The following is a 25,886-nucleotide window of genomic DNA, read 5'->3' as shown; positions in this document are numbered from 1 at the left end:
GTTGACATGCTAATATGATTGAGCTATTGGCACGTTTAGGTATAAATACATTATGATAATGGACCCTCCGCTACACACTTATCTTTTCCTTAGTCTACACTCACAATGAAAGGACTGGTGAATTCTCTGTACAACCCTCTCTGTCCTTGCTAATGGAGAGATAATTCACTCGTTTTGTTAACTGAAATGGTCAACCCATGAGCTAAGCCTCTTGTCCAAATCAATCCTGCCTTTTTACTATTGTATTACATCTATTGCCTGTATAGTTACTATCTTACCTCTAAATTCCAGCTGTACAACAACAGTTCACCCTATACCTTTTCAAATCTTCTTGTCCTACGGCTTTAATGAAAGTTGAGGCCTGTTCTTATTGTAGCCTCTACCCACCAATAGCATTCGTTAGAGTTTAAATGATTACATTTGCTGTTATGACCTGGATACGTTATTTTGATGTTTATAAATTTTTCCTACATTCTAGCTACTAAAGGTTTGTACAGTACAAACCTTAGCTGTCCCTGTTTGATATAAGGTTTTCATTTAGTGCTTCTTCAACTGCTGCATCTAGATGAAGGCATTATTTCGGTCACTTCTGGGGAACTGAAACGAGGACTCTAAGACACCCCTTCATTATAAATGCTCCTACGTCGCCTCTTCTTATTCTCTTAAGGGAAGGACCTATACCATCCTTAGAGGATTGCTGTGGTAATTTCCCCTTATCATGTGTGCATGTATACCATCGAGGCAGTGCACGCATTCAAGTTCTATGAAAATAATCTAAGACTTGAGGTTAGAGCCGAGGGAATCTAAGAAACTCTTTTAGGGATAATATAAAAGTAAGGATAACAATAAGTGTTAACAGAAATGATAATTTACATCATGCACTAATTTTAGCTCGATCTCCGTTACAGGATGTTGATGATCATTTATGATTGGGTTGTATATTGCCTTTTTTTACAAGGAAAGCTGAATTGATATGATAAATCTTATATAAATATGTTTAAAAATGTAAAAAAAAAAAAAAAAAACTAGCAATGCAATCATATAATGTGCAAATTCTATGTCTTTTACATTTAGTTTGACTTAACGTTGTGCAATGTTTATCTTTACGGTAAACCCTTGTACATCATGAATTTTCTGACGATAGTTCTGGGCTGAAATATGAGACAAAAACAATATTTCTTGGAATCAGTTATAAGGATTAATAATACAAAAGATAGGATGATATGAGGTAATTTTCTTTTATTTTCTCAGTCACCTTACATAGGATTACAACTCAAATTCAATTGAAGCACCAATATTAGACAAAACTATCTAACATATTTGGCATACTTAGGGAGCCTTATATATAATGGTCAGCTGCAGTAGTGTCACCATAACTTGTAATACAGATTTACAGACTTTCTTCTTATAACTATATGTTTAACCCTATTTGTTTTTATCTATATTTTTCCCCCTTTTTAATGGATTAGGAATATTTTAACACGAATGCATTCTCTCATAAGATAATAACCTAAAGTAAGTTACATTTGTTTTTTTTTTCTTTTAGCAAATGGAAGCAGGTCTCGCAAAACCTAAATCCTCCCATTTACCTAAAAATAGATTGAAGGTATATTGTCTCCAACTAAAGTGCACTGGTTGAAAATTTAAGGTTGAGTAATGTAAATAAAAAACATAAGTCTTATCTAGTATATTTTAGATGATACTGAACTAAAAGACAAGCAGAGCACGCGTTTCTAATATACAAAGCTTTTCGTTGAGCATGAAATGACTGCTCTGATTGATTGATTGATTATGAGTTATCTGGCATCTTGACATCTAAGGTCATTGATACCTGCCCTGAAAATGGAACATTTCCTATTGGAGAACGTGCAACTGATCCTGAGATTTTGTAAAGCTTCATAAAAGAATAAAAGATAATAAATTAATTTCTTTATTGAAGAATTTCAAAATATCTCTCTATTTTTATAAACGATTTGTTTACGTAATAACGTATATATTGAAGTGCGTTTGCATTGTTCAACTAGTGTAGCTCTACAGAAAGCTATGAAGTAATGACTGAAATATCTGTTGGCAGAGAATAAACTGTATAATATAGAAGCTTTCGTCTTTACTTTCGGACTTCCCATAGGAAGAGTATTGTCGATCTATGACAAAAGCCACTTATGCATCCACATATAAAGGCAGATAATTATCTAAATATATATATACGCACACACACACTCATATATATATATATATATATATATATATATATATATATATATATATATATTTATTTATTTATATATATACATATATATATAGATATATATATATATATATATATATATATATATATATATATATATATAAATATATTTATATATATATATATATATATATATATATTTACATATATATGAATATATATATATATATATATATATATATATATATATATATATATATATACACACATATATATATATATATATATTTATATATATATAAATATATTTTATATATATATATTTACATATATATAAATATATGAATATATATATATATATATATATATGTTATTATATATATAAGAGAGAGAGAGAGAGAGAGAGAGAGAGAGAGAGAGAGAGAGAGAGAGAGAGAGAGAGAGAGAGAGAGAGAATCATTTTTAAAATTTTAAAGGCTTAATACATTTATACAAAAAGGCTCGTCATTGGTGCTTGAAACCTACTTAACTGACATGCAACTCTTACCTGTATGTTGCATTTATCTTCCAAGACTTTTTCCGACTAGCTATCCAACTCTTTCAGACTTCCCTCTCCTCCTTCCTTCTAAATCTTCTTATTTATAATATCCCATCTCCCGCCCCCCAAATCTTTTCTAGTTTTTTTAATCTTTTTATCAAATCTTCTATGCATCTAACTTATTGATTCTTCATGGGCAATATACAGCATATTATGCATAGATTTTCTTATCAACGATATTTTTTCTTTTATTTGCATGCAATCACTTCATACATTTCCCCTTTGGCATCCATAGATTAATATAGTCTCCTTTCAAATCTAATACACGTATCCTGCTACTTTTCTTGTTTTAACTATTTTGGGAATTAGATCATTACTCGTTCTGGTATTATTCATTGTATTTATGACTAAATGAATATATGAATCAATCGCCTCTATTTTCCACCATTAATATTTATATTTATCATTTATTTTTCATAGTAGCTGTTTACTCTTATAATCTTACTCATGCTTACTTTACTCTCAATGATCTTCATTCTAAAGTACTTTAAATTTCATTTACTAGATTTCGTAGTTTTTCTTTTTATCCTCAATATGCAATGGAACAACTGCTGACTTCAACCATTCCACAGCCTTTTCAGAACTAATATTCCTACTCTGTATTTTAGTTTCACACGCATCTACTGTGTATTAGATGACCTCTTGAATCAACGCATTCATAGATATATCAGATAGCTATGACACTCCCTTGTCTGCGATTAAGTCTTTTGCTGGCCCAGTCACTCTTGTCTATATATTCTAGAACATGATTTCCCTCCATCTCAAAAACTTTTATCTTTAATTCAATCACAATACTTTATCTTCTGGACCATTCATTCATGACGCATTCTACAAAGGCTTCCGATATATTTCACTGTAAGAATAATTTAGGTCCATGATTGCAACAAACAGATTTTCCATTTATTTTCCAACTTCTCTCATAGCTGTCATAAAAAAAACATTTAATCCACAGGCCATTTTTCTTGTTTCAACCCAAACTCCAAACTGATCAAAACTTGTTCCTCCCCTATTCTTCTGGAACCTATCCCATGTACAGATATACATTACAAACTGTGGTCAGCCACTTAATCACACTATTCCTACAAAAGTAGTAACTTAGTGCTTTTTATTCTTCAACCTTTTTGATTGCTCTTCATATGTACACTATATATGGTCAGTCTCTAGAGCATTGTCCTGCTTTAGGGCAACGCCACTGTTTCTTGCCTCTGCCATTCATGAGTGGCCTTTAAACTTTTAAACCTTTAAACGTCCTCAATAGTCACTTTTATATAAATTCTGACCCTATTATATGTTACTGTGAGTTTATGAAATAAATTTTGACCTGAATTCAGCATAAAGATAGTCTTGATTGAAAGAAGGCTGGGACGATAGAAAAATAATCTATATTTATGTTTATGGCTTCAATACATGAACTACACTCTTGCTTATTAAAAAATCCTTTCTACAGTTCTGTATAATCATTTAACGGGGTAAATGAATTTGATAAATTTAAAACAATTGTCCCATTGTTGGCCATTGAATTATTCAGGATACCGATTTTCAATAACCAGAAGTTTGTTCACCGAGAAGTCCTTCAGAAGGTTCTAAGTTTTCAAAAGTTTTGGCGTAGCGCATCTTGCATGGACATCAGTATGGGATTAAGCTGTAAAATACATAATTGTAATTCAATATTATAGAAACATAACTACTTTTTATTTGAATAATATCGTATTTATAAGGCACTGAATGATTAGCATATCATATAGTAGCACCGTGATCCCTCAAATTTCATGATTATGTTACACCTTTTGAAAATGGGCCAGGAATATATATATATATATATATATATATATATATATATATATATATATATATATATATATATATATATATATTTAGAATGTTATACCTTTAATATCAGCTCTCACTGGATGACACTCATCTGCTTTGTTAACTACTGTCATCATCACTGACAATGTAATTCCCTACATTAGTCATATCGTCCTTCTTCCCGCTTGTCACCCACTTCATAAAATTCTGATATTTTGAATCATCGGGATCTACGCCCAGCGAATTCCTCTTCTTCTTTTTTTCTGCTTTCTTCTTCTTCCTGGCTTCTCGCAATTCTCTGGCTTTAGCGGCCTCTTCCTCTCGCTCTCGTGCTTGCTGTTCAGCGAGTTCCTTGTCTTTCCTATACCATTCTTTCCTTAGTTCCCTCTCTCGCCTTCTCTCCTCTCTTTCTCGTTCCCGCCTCTCTTTCTCTTGCCTTTCTTTCTCTAACCTCTCTCTTTCTCTCTCCTGCCTTTTCCTCTCTTCGCGTTCTTTTCTTTCATTTTCTTCTCTTCTTCTTCGTTCCTCTTCCTCTCTCTCTTCTCTTCTCCTTCGTTCCTCTTCCTCTCTTTCTTCTCTTATCCTTCGTTCCTCTTCTTCTCGTTCTTTTCTTTCTCGTTCTTCTCTCATCTTTCTTTCATTTTCTATCCTTTCCCTTTCTTCTCTTTTTCTCCGTTCCTCTTCCTCTTGTTTTCGTCTTTCTTGTTCTTCCTTTAACCTTTTCTCATTCTCTGTCCTTTCTCTTTCTTCCCTGGCCTTCCTCTCTTTTTCCTCTTCCTCTCTCCTTAATCGTTCATACCTTTCTTTCCTTTCTTGTTCTTCTTGCAACTTCCTTTCTCTGGCTTCCCTTTCGCGTCTCTCTCTCTCTTCCAATTCAGCTGCTTTCTTTGGGTCCAGCGGAGGGAACCTGACTCTCGAAGACTTGGCTTTGGAGGGCTTAGATTCTGCAGCTGCGAGACCCATCCTCCGCAGCCGGATCTGCTCAGCGACGTTTGATGCCATATTGGAAAATTGGAATTTGTTCAGTGACGTTTGATGCCTTCTCGGAATCCTGGAATTTGTTCGGCGACGTTTGATGTCCTCTTGGAATCCTGGAATTTGTTCAGCGACATATGATGCCCTTTCGCAATCCTAGAATTTGTTCAGCGACGTTTCATGCCCTCTCGGAATCCTGCAATTTGTTCAGGAACATATGATGCCCTCTCGCAATCCTGGAATTTGTTCAGCGACGTTTGATGCCCTCTCACAATCCTGGAATTTGTTCAGTGACGTTTGATGCCCTCTCGCAATACTGAAATTTGTTCAGCAACGTTTGATGCCCTCTCGGAATCTTGGAATATGTTCAGCGTTGTTTGATGCCATCTTGGAATGCTGAAATTTGTTCAGCAATGTTTGATGCCAACTTGGAATGCTGGAATTTCTTCAGCGACGTTTGAAGCCCTCTCAGAATCCTGGAATTCAAAACGTCATATGAAATTAAGTGAGGAACTGGCATGGAAAGCTTGATATTTTGATTATCAATTTATATTATTTTACAATTCTGTCGTTGTTATTATTATTATTATTATTATTATTATTATTATTATTATTATTATTATTATTATTATTGTTATCATTATTATCATTATTATTATTGTTTAAGAACGTTATATGACCCTATGAGGTATGAATGAGGGCTTATGTAAATCTTTTTTATATTTTTATGAGGTATTGCATCATGTTTGTGAGTAAACACGCAATTCTTATATTTGCCACGTGTTTTGGAAGGTTCTCGAAAACCCCAGTGTTAGATTTTATCTTTTTTATATTTCCGAGAACGGTAGGTGGGCGGAGCAGCTGAGAGAGAGAGAGTTGCCTGAAAACAAGGTTCATCCCCTTGAATTTTTATCTAGTTAGTAACTTTGACGTCGCTGGGACCCGGCCCCCAAGCCACGAGAAATAATCTATTTAGAATAATCTAGAAGTTACTAAGTTCATATATATATATGTGCACCTAGGGATGCGTGGGGCAGAAGAAAACCAGCCTGTCCTGTGAATGAGACAAGTTCATCCTCCTCTCTCAAGTGCCTCGATAGTATTCTCTCCAAAGTGTATCATGTGTAGTGTGTTAAAACGTTGCTGCAACTTAGCAAGAAATTTTTAATTCAGTGTGTTGTGTTGAGTGCTGGTATTGTGTAAATCTTTGTAACTGGCCCATTGAGATTTATGTAAAAACAGGAAGTATACTTATTTTGACTTTACTTAGTGTGAGCTGAAATTTGTAAGTTTATCAGTTACTTTATGTAGTTTCTATAAATGTTTAATTATTAGTGTGTTAAAGGTTAACTATTTTCATTAAGGATCAAGATTACATGTTGGTGTAAAATTTAATTTCAAGTGAAACAAGTGATTGTATAATTTTCATAGGTATTCATTTCTTTTTCTTGGTCTAAGGCTTTATGCAGATCTAATATTTAGAGTCAAGTGATTATACAATTCTCAGAGTGCAACATTTCTTTTGTCTTAATCTAAGTTTTGGTCAGACTTAATATTTTGAGCGATTTATTTTTCTTATGTAATTTTATAGAATATATTTATTTTTGTAAAGAGTGTATTATTTCAATCACCAGTGTTTATTTCAGTACTCGCTCGTATCCCTGTTAAAGAATCAAACTAAGAAGTTTGAGAAATTCTTAATAATAATCACCCAGTTTTGTTTTGAGTGTCCTTAAGATATTAAGTATTTTTATATATTGCTGACTGGGAGTTGAATAATTTTCTCAGAGCTCTGGTATTAATATTTTCAAATATAACAGATTAACGTAAAAACAAACAGGTGAGTTTGGAACTCGAGAGGTTGTATAGCTTGCCAGCCATAATACATAATATTATATTTTGGTTCCCAGACCATGGGACTATGATATGATAATATATACACACACACACACACACACATATATATATATATATATATATACATATATATATATATACATATATATATATACATATGTATATATATATATATATATATATATATACATATACATATATATATATATATATATATATATATATATATATATATACATATATATACATATATATACATATATATATATATATATATATATATATATATATATATATATATATATATATATATATATATATATATCTGTACTACTGTACAGTACTACATTGGATCCTTCTCTCTGGTTACGATCCATTTTCCCTTTGTCTACACATACACAAAATAGTCTGGCATATTCTTTACATATTCTCCTCTGTCCTCATACACCTGACAACACCGAGATTACCAGGCAATTCTTCTTCACCCAAGGGGTTAACTACTGCACTGTATTTGTTCAGTGGTTACCTCTTGGTTAGAGTCGAAGAGACTCTTTAGCTATGGTATGCAGCTTTTCTAGGAGAAGGATACTCTAAAATCAAACCATTGTTCTCTAGTCTTGGGTAGTACCATAGCCTCTGTACCATGGTCTTCCACTGTCTTAGGTCAGAGTTCTCTTGCTTAAGGGTTCACTAGGGCATACTATTCTATCTTATTTCTCTTCCTCTTGTTTTGTTAAAGGTTTCATAGTTTATATAGGAAATATTTATTTTAATGTTGTTACTGTTCTTAAAATATTCTATTTTTCCTTGTTTTCTTTCCTCACTGAATTTTTTTTTTGTCTGTTTAAGTCCCTGGGATTATAGCATCCCGCTTTTCCAACTAGGGTTATAGCCTTAGTATGTAAGTAGTAGTAGTAGTAGTAGTAGTAGTAGTATAATAATAATAATACATGTATCTTCTACTTAACCACCATACATTTGAGGGATCGGTTGCCTTGTGTTCCCCATCCAATGCTATCTTTCAAACAAATTCTCTTTCACCAAATCTCTTTTCTCCATATCATCCTTCATTTTATCTCACCATCGAATTCTCTGCCTCCCTCTCGATCTTTTTCCTTTTACAGGTTCTTCCTAAGCCCTCCACACTCACTCACCACTATCCATTCTCAACACGTGCCCACACCATCTCGGTCATAATCTTATCACCTCTGTAGTCTGCCATTTTCCAATTTTTCAATCTTTCAAGCAGTGATATTCTTATAATCAACCTCAGCATTCTCATCATGGTTCTCTTTTTGTCTTAGAGCCGACATTACCTATACATACATTAATACTGGTCTTCTCACTGTGCTATAGATATTAACTTTTAGCTTGATTGACATTTTATTATTACATACCACTGCTGCTACCTCCCTCCACTTCCTCCAATCTGTTTTTATCCTATTCTCAATTTCAGCCTCACATACCTCCTCCTGACTTACAGTAGATCCCAAGTAAATAAATTGTTACACCTGTTTTATAATCGCCCCCTACTTTCATGCATTGCTATCCTGTCCCTACCTTCCTTACTGCTCACCATAGCTTCAGTTTTATCCCCATTTACTCTTAAGCACTCTTCTCTAAAGTCTCTTGCCACTCGACAACCATTCTCTGTAAAGGTTACTGATTTCTGGCGGTAATCACCAAATCCTTCGCATATAGCCACTCCCATAACTTCACTTCTGATCTCTTCACTTAACGCATCCAAAACCAGCACAAATAAAAGAGGGCTTAATTCTGACCCCTTCTTTTGACACACCATATCCGCTGGTTCTTCCCACTAATTCCCGTTTCCCTTAGATATATTTCTTTCATACCCACCCAGATATTTTCCACTCTGTTACCCTATCCACTCTCTACGCTTAATCTTCCATCGTCTCTCTCTCTCTCTCTCTCTCTCTCTCTCTCTCTCTCTCTCTCTCTCTCTCTCTCTCAGAATCCTGTTGAATTATTCATTCTATTATCCTTTAAGGCCCAAACCTCCTCGTTCTCTTCTTGGATTTTCTACCTCTCATTTTAATACCCATCACTACCAGCCTGTGTTTAATCGCTTTACAGTTTATCACATTGTTCTTGTCAACTCCGCTAAATATTATGTAGCCTATTTGGCTTTCCACTCCTCCACCTTCATATGTTATCAGGTGCTCATCCAAATTCGGAAACTAGGTGTTCATACATGTCAAACCTATTTTTTTTGAACATTTAGATTATCTGTTTCTGAGTTGCTCTGTGACTATTTGGTAGAGAGCGAGTGCGTACCCTTTCGTAAGGGGCTCAAAGTCATAGTTGGAATGAGTTATTTTCTTGGGAACACATTAAGTTTAATCTATCGGAGTTGCACGGTGACTTTATTCACCTTGGGGTCTATAAACTCGATGAGCAGCAGCCTCCTGCTTTTCCAACTAAGTTCGCATATAATCATCATTGAACCAGCATTGTCCTCCACTCAGTATTGCATGATTTTGATAATGTTATCTGTTCCTTACTTTTGCACATAGATTTATAATTTTCCTTCCCACTGATGAAACTTTCACTCATTAAACAAAACTCTTATTTAAACTAGATGAGTGAGTATGATGGTAACTTCCACTTAATTGTAACCATTCAGTTTACTTTATCTTAGGTAAAATTTTTATACATTTATAAGAGAGAGAGAGAGAGAGAGAGAGAGAGAGAGAGAGAGAGAGAGAGAGAGAGAGAGAGAGAGATCGTAAAATCAGGATGACAGTATAGTATAAGCACAGGATTCTATATGTAACAAACTTTTTAAATAGCTGTCATTTTGTTACCTGTGTAACGCCTGAAGTCGTCTATAGTAAGAAACCCATCGTGTTGCGCGTAAGTGAAGGGATAAGGAACTGAACAGAGTCAGCTGGGCGTGCAAGAGAGCGCCGCTGGACGTTTTACCGCGTACACCTAAATTCCTCTTCGTCATTCATTTACTAATCCGTCGCTGTGTGGCCCGGAATACGAATGTCGATTGTAGGACAGGGAAGGAAGATTTACGTGTTATTGTTTACTCCGAAATCAAGTCACGTTGTTATTGGGGACGATATGTTGACTTGGTGAAGGGATGAATATATCAACTGTATATATCATACGCTTTGCTTTATTCTAATGCTATAAGAAATAACACGAAAACTTGTTAGTTACCAAGCCTATAGACCATGCGTTTGTTTCGGTGGTGGGACGGGAATACAATTAAAGAAATGTAAAAAAATGAATGTTGTACAGTACATGTTTGCTTTGGCTTTTTATATAATTAAAGGCCATAAAGAAAGACAAAGGGCATTTAAGGAAAGAGTTGAGCAACCATCTCAGGCATACTCTTAGGAATGATTAATTATTGCCAATATATGTCCATGAGGATATAACAACAGACAGAGAGAGAGAGAGAGAGAGAGAGAGAGAGAGAGAGAGAGAGAGAGAGAGAGAGATGTTGTGAATCTTGGTAAATACCAAGAATTATAAAAACGGGAATGCCTTAAAGCAGACAGTTATTATTGTGTTGATATCGTTAATTGAACGATTCTTAGAGTGACAACCTTAAATATTGTAACGGTTATTTTCAAGATGGAGTCACTTTCCTATTCACGAATTTGGTAATTTGGTAGTTTTTTTAGTTTTATTCAAATAAGAACAAGAACGAATATCAACTTCAGGTCACTCAGATAGAATAGTAAAAACATAGATGGCCTTTTTCTACAAATGAAATAAGCTTTTTCACTCACTTTTCATTTGTTGCTTGAGGCAGATAAGATCATCGTTTTTATCACTGCTATCCTTCTATCAGGGCATTAGATTCAGTGTTATAATAAATCTACAAAGAGAGAGAGAGAGAGAGAGAGAGAGAGAGAGAGAGAGAGAGAGAGAGAGAGAGAGAGAGAGAGAGAGAGAGAGAGAGAGATATTGGTGCATTTACTGCCCTATCTTTGATGTTTCTTGGTTTTTACATTAAATGTTTGATTTTAGATGACATACATTGTAATATTACTATAAGTTGCCGATGTAAACTCTGACATGTAAAATAAACTCATATCGAGAGAGTCAATGGAATATGCATATCTCAAAAACTAAGACAAGAAACTATTTACTTGTTTATAAATTCTTCACAAATCATGTATCACTAAAAGATTCTAAAAGATCACTCATTGACAGTGCATGACTTTGCTCAGTTACAATTAATTGGTCACGCACACAAAAGGAAATGTCGGACTCCCCATAATACAGTACATCAGTGTGTGTGTGTGTTTGTTTAAAGCTGCACATCCGGGTCATTTGTATATCCACGTTCACACACAAATGTACGCATTTACTATTAATTTTTACAAGTAGAGGGAATAACTAATACGAACACAGGTGCCTGTTTAACATTGGTTTCCTTATACATAGAAATGTTCAGACACAACCGTATGTTTTCCTTAAAAAAAAAAAAAAAGGAAATTATCTCAGGAAACGTTTCTTGGATTTATACTTTATTACAAGAACTATTTCACAAGAAATATTTTTTTTATTGCGAATTATATTTCATTTCACTATACAATTTTGTATTTATCGCAGACCATTACAATTGTTATTCATGATGTACTACCGTTGTCGGCTTGATATTTACTAACAAAAGACTAAAACGGGAAACTGTAATTGTATTGACCATGTCAATTACTTGAAATTACACAATGTTTGAACATTGCCTACAAATAGATTCTAATTGATTGGCGATTAACAGTCACTATACAGTGCAACAAAATTGTTTTTTTGAGAGAGGTATCGTCATTATTTCTCCCTTATATCGTTATTGATTAAAAAATAAGTTAAATGACAACCCACTATCTCTGATTTAATAGGAAACTGGTGTAGTTTGTTAAATGTTATGAGATATATTATCTAGGAAAGGTTGTAAATATTTAGTTCTGGGTTTCTGATTAAACCATATTCAAATAAAAACATTTTGGAAAAGCAAATCGATGCAAAATTAATGATTTTGTTTTCGATAATATATCAGAGAAAAAACCGAGTAGAATAACAATATTTACAGTTATTCTGAGAAATTTAAAAGCGCTTAGTTGTATGACTTTGTAAAATTCTAAACATCCAAATATGTTAACTGGGAGATAAAAATTCATCTTATTGGGGGTGAAGTAAGACAACTGAAGCATTATTACATAAGTATGGTCCTAATGACAGGTGTAAGAGGAAATTCTTTTTATACGAATTCCCCAAACAATAGTTACCTGAGTAGTAAACTATATTGAATGATTGATTTAAAGTTTTCAGGCATCCTGGCATCTATAGTAAACCAGAAAAACCATAATTGATCATAGTGTCACGTGCCGATTATAAACAATAATACCTTAGGATTGAGCTGATTACATTGGAGGTATGTAATGGATATATGCTATTATATCATATACGATATTATTTGGCCTTAGTGGAGATATTTATATTTTTTTTTTCCAGAAATGCTCTTAAAGTATTTCGCAGATTTATAATTCAGTGTCTATTGTAAAATGGATGTCCTAGATATACAATAACTTTCTTTGAAATTCTTGCTTATTTTCTCAATTTAATGATCGCTTTTGGCCAAAGTCACATGTAGAATTTACTTTTATCTTAGTATTGTACACACTTTCTTTACAAATTGTTCCTTTACAGAAGAATGGACACACGTAGAAGGTCCCATTATTGGTAACGATCGACTGCTATTAGTTTAGAATAAAACATGTTTATTATTGTTGTTTTTAATTATGATTATTGTCATTGTTATAATTATCGTTATGGTTCCAGGTTCCTCGTTGCTCCCTCCACAACACTATGATCGTAGACACACCACCAGGAGCGTAGGTGCAAAGCGCTGCAATCCGCAGAAAGTTCATTATCATTAGCTACTTCCTGCACAGTCAGCACAGCTTACATTTACATGTAACTTCCAAAGCCTGTCTGACATATAGGGCAACTTCTTTCATAGGTCAATCCACATTACGATTTGAACTATAGCCATTACTTTAGGATTGTTGATAAGTCGCTTCATACCATGGCTACAATTACTTTTTAGTCTTCTATTTTGCTTCCTTTACTCCAGCTTGTAGAACCTCTTAACTTTCACTTCTTAATATACAATTGCAGGATATTCCTCAGTTTTTCTCAGGGTTGAATGGACTCCTTAGCCCTTGTGGGGCCATAAGACCCAAGTTCATAGATCTCATCCAAGCCCGATGACTTATCTTGAATACAAATCTCAGTATGATTTTTCTCATAGCCAGCCTACCTGCTTATCAATAAATGTACATTGTTGTGATGGTTTCTTCTCTTTGCGTCCTCTTCACCAACTCTTACATTAGAGTCGTCGAGGAGCAAGGTTTTTCACTTGTAGATCACCCTGAAATTTACGTCTGCTACATCGACGACATCTTTGTAAAAGCCCCTTCTTCTGACCGCATTGATGAAGTGCGCAGGACCTTTGAGGTATACAGTTCTATTAGATTTACGCTGGAGCATCAAGACAACGGCAGCCTTCCCTTTTTAGATGTCCTGGTCTCGACTGCTGTGAATGGCTTCAACGCTACAGTCTACTCAAAACCCTTGAACTTGGACCTTTGCTTGAATGGTGGCAGCGAATGTCCCCTAAGGTACAAGACCTACACCATCTGATTCTACATTCGTTGTCCCCTCTCCCATTGTTCTTCCTGGACAGAAACCCACGAGGAACTGTAAAGGATTACCCATGTTCTTGCGAACAAAAGCTACTCCAGTAAGCAGGTTAACTGAGTGGTCAAACATGCTATGGATAATTGGTACGAGACTGAGCCCAGCAGCGAAAGTAATACTTCCAAAGTCAACCTGAACTATAAGGGCTTTATGCACAAGCAGTATCAGCAAGACGAGAAGGCTATGAATGAAATCATCAGGAGCAACGTCACGGCCACCCAAGAGGACACTAAGATTAACCTGATAATTTATTATCATACAACAAGGACCAGATCTCTCGTTATGAAGAACAATCCGGCTCCTCCCGTGCGGGACTTTCTGAAGAAGTCTAATGTCGTATATTCCTACCAATGCCCATTCCGTGGATGACGACGGTAAGACTTACTAGACATTTGTCCTGCCATATGTTCAATAGGGATCTATTAACTCGCACCAACTCCTATTGCACAACAAGAGCATCAAACGAGAGAACATTACTGTGAATATTACGATCATTGGCAACGCTTCTGACAATAGAAGACTAAGAATCCTGGAGTCCCTGTTCATTCAGCAGGACCAGCCAAACCTCAATACAACAAGATATGTTCCTCCTTCCCTTCTGTCATCGTAACATCAACCAACCTCTCGCCAACATCAACGAGCATAAGGACAATCAGCGACCCGACAGCCTGCCAGTAACTGAGACTTACCCGACTAGTGCCTTAGCCAATAGGAAGTAGCTCGGGATTTACTGGACTTAGGATCTGAGCAACAGAACAGCTTGCCTAACGCCAAGTCCTGCTCAGCCAATCACTGGGAGCCTAGCCTGGACCTACTCAGACCCCGTCTAGCTCTGATGATCGTGAGCGTAGTAGCAGCCTGGCTATGACGGATCTTCTGGATGAGGGCTTCAGTCGATGGGAGACCCGCTCTATGACTCGGAACCGACTCCGATCACGGGGACCAATCAGTGAACAGTGCCTGATTTAACTATCACCTCGACCCGTTAAATAGAGCCAGCTGTGCCTACAGCCGGTGGGAGGTCCGGAGCTGGGTGGTTTAGATTCCGACATATATAATCCTACAGCCCTCCAATTTTTCCCTGAAGATGAAAGGAGACACACGGCACCCTCTCGTAACGTGTAGCCGCCAAATTCTTTTGTACGGTGTATTTGACAAGTTTACTTTTAATAAAATTTTAATAAAATCTTAGCATACATCTATGTATTTTGCCCTCTGACCTACTGATGTCCAACATAGCACTCGTGGTATGCAATTCTGTTAAGAGAAGAAAAATTAGAGTGATGGAGAAGCTCAATTACAATAAAAATGCCACTGAGGCAGCTATAATCTTCAATGAAACCTGCAGGAAAGAGGGTCTACTTCCGAGATATTATTATCATTATCAATATCATTATCATTGTCGTTATAATAGTTGATAATGTATTTGGCATTTGAGAAATTGATGCTTCCTTGAGTTTATGGTGAATAAGTTGCGCAGTGCACTAGCCACCTATTGAGATACCACCGCTAGAGAATTATTGGATTCTTTGATTGGCCAGACACTTCTACATTCAACCCCTCTCTCTGGTTACGGCTCGTTTTTTCTTTGCCTACACATACAACGAATACTCTGACATATTCTTAACTTATTCTCCTCTGTCCTCATACACCTGACAACACTAAGATTACCAAAGCATTCATCTTTGCTCAAGTGGTTAACTACTGCAATATAATTGATCAGTGACTACTTTCCTCTGGTTAAGGGTAGAAGAGACTCTTTAGGTATGGTAAGCAGCTCTTCTAGGAGAAGGAAACTCCAAAATCAAACCATTGTGCTCTAGTCTTTGGTAATGTCATAGCCTCTGTACCATGGTCTTCCACTTTCTTGGTTAGAGTTCTCTTGCTTGGGGGTACACACAGGCACACTATTCTATCTTGTTTCTCTTCCTCTTTTTTTTTTTTAAGTTTTTATAGATTACATATGAAAGGTCTAATTCAATGTTGTTACTTTTCTTGAATTATTTTATTCTTATTGTTAATTTCTTCTACAGTAGTTTATTTCCTTGTTTCCTTTCCTCAATGGGCTATTTTTTCCTGCTGGAACCCTCGGGCTTATAACATTTTACTTTTCAAACAAGGGTTATAGATTATCTTATAATAATAATAATAATAATAATAATAATAATAATAATAATAAGGATGGTTAATAAAGATGATATTCGCTTGGTTAGGGCTACAAACTTCCCTCGAGTTCTCTCATAATTTTTTGTTGTACTATTCAGATTTGCTGGATCAAAATATTTTGAAGCTGTATCACTAACATTATGGGATTTATTATATCTTTTTTTTTTTATTTCTTGGATATAACACTTAGTAAATCTATGAGAATATGATGTAATCAAACTAACTTAAGATTGTATCTATAAAAAAATTTCATGGTGCGTGTCGGTATGTTGGCGGTAAAGAAAAATACATTCCGACGGTTCTCTAATAAAGAGACCGGTACACGAATAGTACTGGACTGTCTGGTAAACCATGTGTTGATCCAGAAAAGAAATAGAAATAGAGCAACAAGCTTGAATAATTATATTTCAATAAGACATTATAAAAGAAAGGAACGTCACCATTTTGATATAAAACACATCAGACCAAAATACTAATTGAGATGTATACACACACACACACACACACACACATATATATATATATATATATATATATATATATATATATATATATATATAAATATATATATATATATGAATATATATATATATATATATATATATATATATATGTGTGTGTGTATATAAACGTAAATACAACGAATCAAAGTATAAACCATTCTTTTACGTATTGACAAATATAATCCTTCGATGGAAGGATGATGGAAAGGTTGAACTTTGTACAGTAGTTATTTTACAACTTTAGATGGACCTTAAACATTTCACTATTCATAGATTAGATCCTTATGAATATTGCATTTTAAAACATGATATCGCCTCTATAATGATTAACCGCATTTGGTTTCTTCATCTTATTATTATTATTATCATTACTTGCAAAGCTAAGCTACAACCCTAGTGGGAAAAGCAGGATACTATAAGCCCCGGGGCTCCAACAGGGAAAATAACCAAGTGAGGAAAGGAAACGAGGAAAAATGAAATACTTTAAGAACAGTAACATCATTAGAATAATATCTCCTATATAAACTATAAACATTTTAACAAAACAAGAGGAAGAGAAATAAGATAGAATAATGTGCCCGAGTGTACCCTCAAGGAAGAGAACTCTACACCAAGGCAGTGGAAGACCATGGTACAGAGGCTATGGCACTTGGCACTACACAAGACTAGGGAACAAAGTTTTGATTTTGGAGTCTCCTTCTCCTGGAAGAGCTGCTTACCATAGCTAAAGAGTGTCTCCTACCCTTACCAAGAGGAAAGTGGTCACTGAACAATTACAGTACAGTAACCCCTTGCGTGAAGAAGAATTGTTTGGTAATCTCAGTGTCGTCAGGTGTATGATGACAGAGGAGAATATGTAGAATATGTAAAGAATAGGTTAGTGTGTGTGTGTTTGTGTAGGCAAAGGGAAAGTGAACCATAACCATATCCAATGTAGTACTGTCTGGCCAGTCAAAAAACCCCTTAACTCTCTAGCGGTAGTATGTCAACGGGTGGCTGGTACTCTGGCCAATATTTTAATCAAATCTAATTGCATAAATGCCGTTCCAACAAACACTATATGGGGGAGAGAGATTACGGAGGCGATTGCTAATTGATTGATTGATTTGGAATTTTCTGGCATCCTCACATCAAAGGTCATTGATGCTAATATCGTTTGTTATAAATAAATAATAAAAGAATATTCAATTTCAAACCATAAAAGAGAAGATGTCCTTATAAAAGTTAAATAGCTTTCGGGAGACCTGCTTCTGAAATAAATCTAAAAATACCACTAGCATAGTATAACACATCCTTTCCAAGAATCTTGGCAAAGATGAACCTACCATCCACACTTTGAGCGTCAAACAGATATCTATTTCTTAAGGCATTGAAGCGACATCCAAATTCAAGAATGTCGCACGTCTACACTGAATGTGTTGGTCATCGAGATTTTTCGAATGGGCGTGAACGACCTACCACGCCCTACCTTCGGATGAGGAACAAGTCTCATCCCTTTTCCAACAATGAAAGCTCCCTACTGCAACAAAAGAGTTAGTTATAGGGAAACACCATGGCCTAGTTGTGAGAAAGCGTTGGTGCTTGTAAGTATTGAGTGTCTAATTTTTGTTCTGTTTAGTAAGACCCAACATCACTTACATCCATTGTTTTAGCTATATAACTTTATAAAGTACTCTCATTGTCTCCCACCGAAAGACTGAATAAATGTTGAGGTAACTCTCGTGTAGAATTGAGTCATCTATATATATATATATATATATATATATATATATATATATATATATATATATACATATATATATATACATATATATATATATATATATATATATATATATATATATATATATATATATATATATATATATAAACACACTCATGTTCAAGTGAGAGAAATAAGGATCATTAAAGGGTACCTGACACTTGCACGCATTCGTGGCACGCACTGGCATGCATTGATGCGCGAACTCGCGTGAACGAGCCGTGAAAATGTCGTGAACAGTGCGGGAACTCGCGTGTCAGAGTGTACCAATGCGTGCCATGCGTGCCCAGAACTTTGAAATGTTTAAAGTTTGTGGAACGCACAAAATAGTCGTGAAATAGTCGTGAACGATACGCCAACTGGAGTGAACTGGAGTGAACAGTGCGGGAACTGGCGTGAACTGGAGTGAACGATGCGGGAAGTGGCGTGAACTTTATAATGAAGAGAAACAAAAAGGAAACAAAAAAATTAATGAAAAGGAAAGAAAAATAAACCTAATAAATTTTTATATTTGCTGTTTTAATGTGAAAAAAAAATGATATCTTATTTCAAACTATTTCTATAACTTTATAATGAAGAGAAACAAAAAGGAAACGAAAAAATTAATGAAAAGGAAAGAAAAATAAACCTGATAAATTTTTATATTTGCTGTTTTAATGTGAAAAAAAAATGATATCTTATTTCAAACTATTTCTATAACTTTATAATGAAGAGAAACAAAAAGGAAACGAAAAATTAATGAAAAGGAAAGAAAAATAAACCTAATAAATTTTTATATTTGCTGTTTTAATGTGAAAAAAATGATATCTTATTTCAAACTATTTCTATAACTTTATAATGAAGAGAAACAAAAAGGAAACGAAAAATTAATGAAAAGGAAAGAAAAATAAACCTAATAAATTTTTGTATTTGCTGTTTTAATGTGAAAAAAAAATGATATCTTATTTCAAACTATTTCTATAACTTTATAATGAAGAGAAACAAAAAGGAAACGAAAAAATTAATGAAAAGGAAAGAAAAATAAACCTAATAAATTTTTATATTTGCTGTTTTAATGTGAAAAAAAATTATATCTTATTTCAAACTATTTCTATAACTTTATAATGAAGAGAAACAAAAAGGAAACGAAAAAATTAATGAAAAGGAAAGAAAAATTAACCTAATAAATTTTTATATTTGCTGTTTGAATGTAAAAATAAAATGATGTCTTATTTCAAACTATTTCTATAACTTTATAATGAAGAGAAACAAAAAGGAAACGAAAAAATCAATGAAAAGGAAAGAAAAATATAAACCTAATAATTGTTTATATTTGCTGTTTGAATGTAAAAATTAAATGGTGTCTTATTTCATGCACACACTTATTTTCCTCTTTTACCAATCAAGACCCAAAACTTTTGTTTTAAATAAAAATGAACTGAAAAATAAACCCAAGAAATTTTTAAGTTTGCAGTTTGAATGTAAAAATAAAATGATGTTTTATTTCATCAACATACTTATTCTTCTTTATTACCTTAAAATGAAGAGCAAAACAAATTTTTTCTGTTTGCTGTTTTAATGTAAAAATAAAATGATTTCTTATTTCAACACACTTTTTTCTCTATTACCTTAAAATCAACAGCCTAAAAACTTTTCATGTTTGCTGCTTTTGATGTTAAAATAAAATGCTTTCTTAATACTTGTACATATTTTATGTCTGCTATTTATATGTAAATCAAATGCTTTCTTATTGAAACAAAAATAAAGGGCAACAAAAAATACAAACGAAATGCAATGGTGTCTCTGACAGAAAGCATTGTTGTCTCTTCCGAAGCCAATCCAAGAATGTCCTTGGGTTGGAGAAGCCCCGTTTTTATATGGAGTGGCCAATTCGTGAACTGGCGTGAACTGGCGTGAACGATGCGGAAACGATGCGGAATGATGAGCGAACTCGCGTGAACGTATCGTGAACTTCTCGTGAACTACGCGTGCCAATTCGTGCCATCGCGTGAACGTCGCGTGAACGATGCGCGAACTGGAGTGAACTGGTCGTGAACAGTGCGGGAAAAACACCAGTGCGTGCCACCACATCAATGCGTGCCAGTGCGTGGCAAAGATGCGCGCAAGTGTCAGGTAGGCTTTAGGTATGGTAAGCAGCTCTTCTAGGAGAAGGACACTCCAAAATCAAACAATTGTTCTCTAGTCTGCACCATAGTCTTTCACTGTCTTGGGGTAGAAATCGCTTACTTGAGGTAAACTCATGCACACTATTCTATCTTGTTTCTCTTCCTCTCGGTATTTTCAAGTTTTTTATAGTTTATATATAAAATATATATTCTAATGTTATTATTATTCTTAACGTTTTTCATTTAGCATTCATAAACCGTGAGATACGAAAGAAAAATAATAAGAACAATATTAGCACTAAAGTAAGTCTTTCATATATAGTCTATATAAAAAAAATAAGAATAACGAGAGGAAGAGAAACAAGATAGAATAGTTCGCATGAGTGTACCCTCAAGTAAGCGATATCTACCCGCAAGACAGTGGAATTCTATGGTACAGAGGCTCGGTAATACCAAATTGGTCATAAAAAATCAACGTTTTAAAAATGCATTCCTATTTGAAAACAATTTATATGATGTATGTATGTATGTATGTATGTATGTATGTATATATATATATATATATATACATATATATATATATATATATATATATATATGTATATATATATATATATATATATATATATATATATATATATATATATATATATACAGTATATATTGTATATATATAATTATATATTAATATATATATACATATATATACTGTATATATAATATATATGATATATGTATATTATATATAATATATATGATTATATATACAGTATATGTATATATATAAATATATATGTATTTATATAAATATATATATATGTATATATATATATATATAGTTATGTATATATAAATATATATATATATATATATATATATATATATATATATATGTATATATATGTATATATATATATATATATATATATATGTATATATATATATATATATATATATATATATATATATATATATATATATAAATATAAATATACACATATCTTTGATTCACAATATATTTAAGAAACCTCATTGAAGGAAGTCCTTGGGAGTGATATCCTGTGAATGAGATGGTCAGAGAATTGGGGCATCCTTTGAAATCCATCAGTCTGGAAATGTTTTAAGAACCTACGAACATCCAGTCTCCAGTGTTGGGGCACCATCTTGCTGGAAAACAGAGTTGCCAGGTTTTCTAAATGAGAAAACGCCAACTTTTAAACAACGGAAGCTCTAAAAGACCAAACCATTAGTAGAAAAAAAGACATAAATTATAGCATTTATGGTTAATCAATTTCAAAAAGGCCAAATTGAGATATTAAGGGGTTTTGGCCTCAAAAAGGCCAATCTGGCAACCCTGTGATGGTTGATGGAAGGTCATCTAGTTTGGGTGCTACTTGTGGTAACCTCCCTGACTGATGAACGCCAGACTGGGGTTCGAGTCCGTCTCAAACTCGTTAGTTTCTTTGGATGATGCAACCTCACCATCCTTGTGAGCTAAGGATGGGGTGTTTGGGGGAGCCTATAGATCTATCTCCTGAGTCATCAGCAGCCATCGCCTTGCCCTCCTTAGTCATAGCCTGGGGAGAGAGGAAGCGTTGGTACTAAATCATGTGTATATGGTCAGTCTCCAGGGCATTGTCCTGATAGGTAGGGCAATGCTACTGTCCCTCGCCTCTGGCATTCATGAGTGGCCTTTAAACCTCTAAAAGGTCAAGGTAATCATCTGATGTAATTGATGTCTTGTGGAAGAAAATAGACCAATGATTCTATTGTAGGGGATCCAACACCACACTGAAGTTCCCTGATCACATGAGGATCTACTGATTCCCAGATTCTCACTTTATGTGTTGTCTCACCCCGAAAACAAACTAGTTTGAAGAACGTTTCATCTTCAGACACTCGTTCTAATATGTTAACTGCAAACTATTTTTTTTTTTGTCCATATTTATAATATTGCTCAAGTGATGTGCTTGGCCTGTAAGCAGTAGCACTTTGTAAGTGTACAATCACAGGTTCATATATATATATATATATATATATATATATATATATATATATATATATATATATTATTATTATTATTAAATGCTAAGCTACAAGCCTAGTTGGAAAAGCAGGATGCTATAAGCCCAGGGGCCCCAACAGGGGAAATAGCCCAGTGAGGAAAGGAAACAAGGAAAAATAAAATATTTTAAGAATAGTAACAATATTAAAATAAATATTTCCTATATAAACAATAAAAACTTCAACAAAAAAAGAGGAAGAGAAACTAGATAGAACAGTGTGCCCGAGTGTACCCTCAAGCAAAAGAACTCTAATCCTAGACAGTGGAAGACCGTGGTACAGAGGCTATAGCACCACCCAAGACTAGAGAACAATAGTTTGATTTTGGAGTGTCCTTCTCCTAGAAGAGCTGCTTACCATAGCTAAAGAGTCTCTTCTACCCTTACCAAGAGGAAAGTAGCCGCTGAACAATTACATTGCCATAGTTGACCCCTTGGGTGAAGAAGAATTGTTTGGAAATCTCAGTGTTGTCAGGTGTATGAGGACAGAGGAGAATCTGTAAAGAATAGGCCAGACTATTCAGTGTCTGTGAAGGCAAAGGGAAAGAACCGTAACTAGAGAGAAAGATCCAATGTAGTACTGTCTGGCCAGTCAAAGGACCCCTAACTCTCAAGCGGTAGTATCTCAACGGGTGGCTGGTGCCCTTGCCAACCTACTACATATATATATATATATATATATATATATATATATATATATATATCATCTCCTACTCCTACGCCTATTGGCGCAAAGGGCCTCAGTTAGATTTCGCCAGTCATCTCTATCCTGAGCTTTTAAATCAATAATTCTTCAATCGTTCTCTCCTATTTCACGCTTCATAGCCCTCAGCCACGTAAGTCTGTGTCTTCCAACTTTTCTAGTGCCTTGTGCGTATGTGTATGTGCGTGTGTGTGATTGCTTGTATATATATATATATATATATATATATATATATATACATATATATATATATATATGAAATAACTGATGATTTTAAATGGTGTGTTTTCTTGGCAAGCATAATGCACTAAGAGTTTAAAGTACTGAGAGAGAGAGAGAGAGAGAGAGAGAGAGAGAGAGAGAGAGAGAGAGAGAGAGCTCTATCACCCAACCAGCACCCCCCACCCAGAACCCCCAAATCAGCTGATTGACAGCTCCCAACCGTGAGACGATATTCCCACCTGAGGAATTCCTTCAAAGATCCGGAAATGAAAGAATTATGAGCCACACACACAACACACACACACACACACAACACACACACACACACACACACACACAAAACATAACATATAATTGCTATTATCATAATCTACCAAAAGCAGAGAGAGAGAGAGAGAGAGAGAGAGAGAGAGAGAGAGAGAGAGAGAGAGAGAGAGAGAGAGAGAGAGAACCGTCTGGAAATTCCGTCGATGGAGTTAGCGATTCAAAACGTCTTCAGGGAAGTTTTCCCTTCGATATCTCTGGATCCCAGAGAGAGAGAGAGAGAGAGAGAGAGAGAGAGAGAGAGAGAGAGAGAGAGAGAGAGAGTTCATTTCGGTCATCATTCGTGTTCCTAAATCTTAAAAATTTCTCCTTTTTCTGTAGAATCTTTTCTAGACTTCATCCGGGGAAAGAAATGTCACAAAGGAATATTATATGGAGAAATTATTTATTTCTCGGAAGAAAAGAAAGGTGAATAATAAGAGAGATAATATAAAACAAGATGAAAAAGAAGAGGAGGAGGAATTTCCCTGAAGCAGTTCGAAGAGTCTTCAGAGGCTTCAAGGAATGAATTTGTGTGAGACTCGGAGGGTCTCTGGGAGTTCACCTTCTGCTTTTTTTTTTTTTTTTTTTTTTCAAAATAAGGTTAGTCGAAGGAGAACTATCTGGTAATCTAACATAGATTTCATCATGTTCGGTATGTACCAAACAGCGATCAACACAATCAGGAAAGCATTCAACGGAGCTTTTGGAGGATTATTCAACGCATCACACCTTGCAGCTGATCTTCAGGAGCAGCATTCGGCGTGTGAGAGCTATTTCATGGATCTCGAAGGACAAATGAAGGAAATTCAGGATTCCTTCGGATTCAGGATGGTCTCTTGGCTACTGCCAACGAGGATTGAGAACCCTGAGGGCGGGATCGGAAACGTTCCCGTCCTCCAGCGACTGTTGTCCTCCTTCCCTGTGGTCGGAGGATTTTGGAAATCACGGCAGGATCTTCAGTTGTGTCAACTGAAGGTCCAGACTTTGGAACGGAATCTGGAAACACTCAAGACTGATCTGAAACCTATTGAAATTCTTGGGAAATTTCTCCCAGACTTCGTCACTGGAACTGAGGATGGAACTATTGTTCCCCAAATGAGTGGTGGCAATTGGTTCCGTGTTGCTATGGTAGGTATGTTTGTGGCTGGAAATGTCTTATTGTGGAAATTCTTGTCCAAAAAGGAGGAAGAAAAGGAACAAGCAGAGTTAGGTAAAAATGTTCAACTGGAAATGGAAAAACAAATTGAATTTTTGGACAGAGAACTGGAGAGTGCCTGGGAAGAGGTCCACTCTAGATGCCAGTTGGAATCTAAATTGGAAGAAGAGAAAAAAGAGCTGAAGGCAGAGATTCAACGTCTCTCCAACGCTATGGAAACTCTTCAAAAGGATAAAGAAAATGAAATTGAAAATTTCTCAACCAAGATGCAGGATCTGCAACTAACCAACGAACAACTAAAGAGTGAACTCTCTAATAGAGAGATTACAATTGGCGATCATTTAGATGATTTAACTGAGAAGGACCACAAAATTTCTGGACTAAATGATCAATTGGAAAAAGTTCACGGGGAAAATGAAGCCCGTGTTAAGAGGGAATCAAAACTTGTGAAGGAGATAGAGGATTTGAAAGTAGAGACTCTAGGTCTCTCCCAAAGAATTGAAACTCTTCAAATTGAAAAAGAAATCGAGATTGAAAAATTCTCGACTAAATTGCATGATCTTCAGAAAACCAACGATCACCTAAATGAGGAATTATCTGATAAAAATGCTTCCATCGGAGAATATCTAAATAAATTAATTGAGATGGAACAAATAAATCTTGACATGTGTGACCGACTAGGAAGAGTTGAGGATGAAAAAATAGCCTCTATTCATTGGTTGGAATCAA

General features: G+C 34.8%; 1 protein-coding gene across 1 annotated transcript in view; it reads right to left on the bottom strand.

Annotated features, from left to right (window-relative positions):
- The window catches only part of Fnta (farnesyl transferase alpha), a 239,746-nt gene that overhangs the window by 120,243 nt on the left and 93,617 nt on the right, over positions 1–25,886 (bottom strand). The window lies entirely within an intron of this gene.

Source organism: Palaemon carinicauda, chromosome 4, assembly GCF_036898095.1.
Source record: "Palaemon carinicauda isolate YSFRI2023 chromosome 4, ASM3689809v2, whole genome shotgun sequence".
In the NCBI taxonomy this organism is placed as follows: domain Eukaryota; kingdom Metazoa; phylum Arthropoda; class Malacostraca; order Decapoda; family Palaemonidae; genus Palaemon; species Palaemon carinicauda.
The sequence above is the reverse complement of the archived record's forward strand: the minus strand, read 5'-3'. Positions and strand labels throughout refer to the sequence as shown.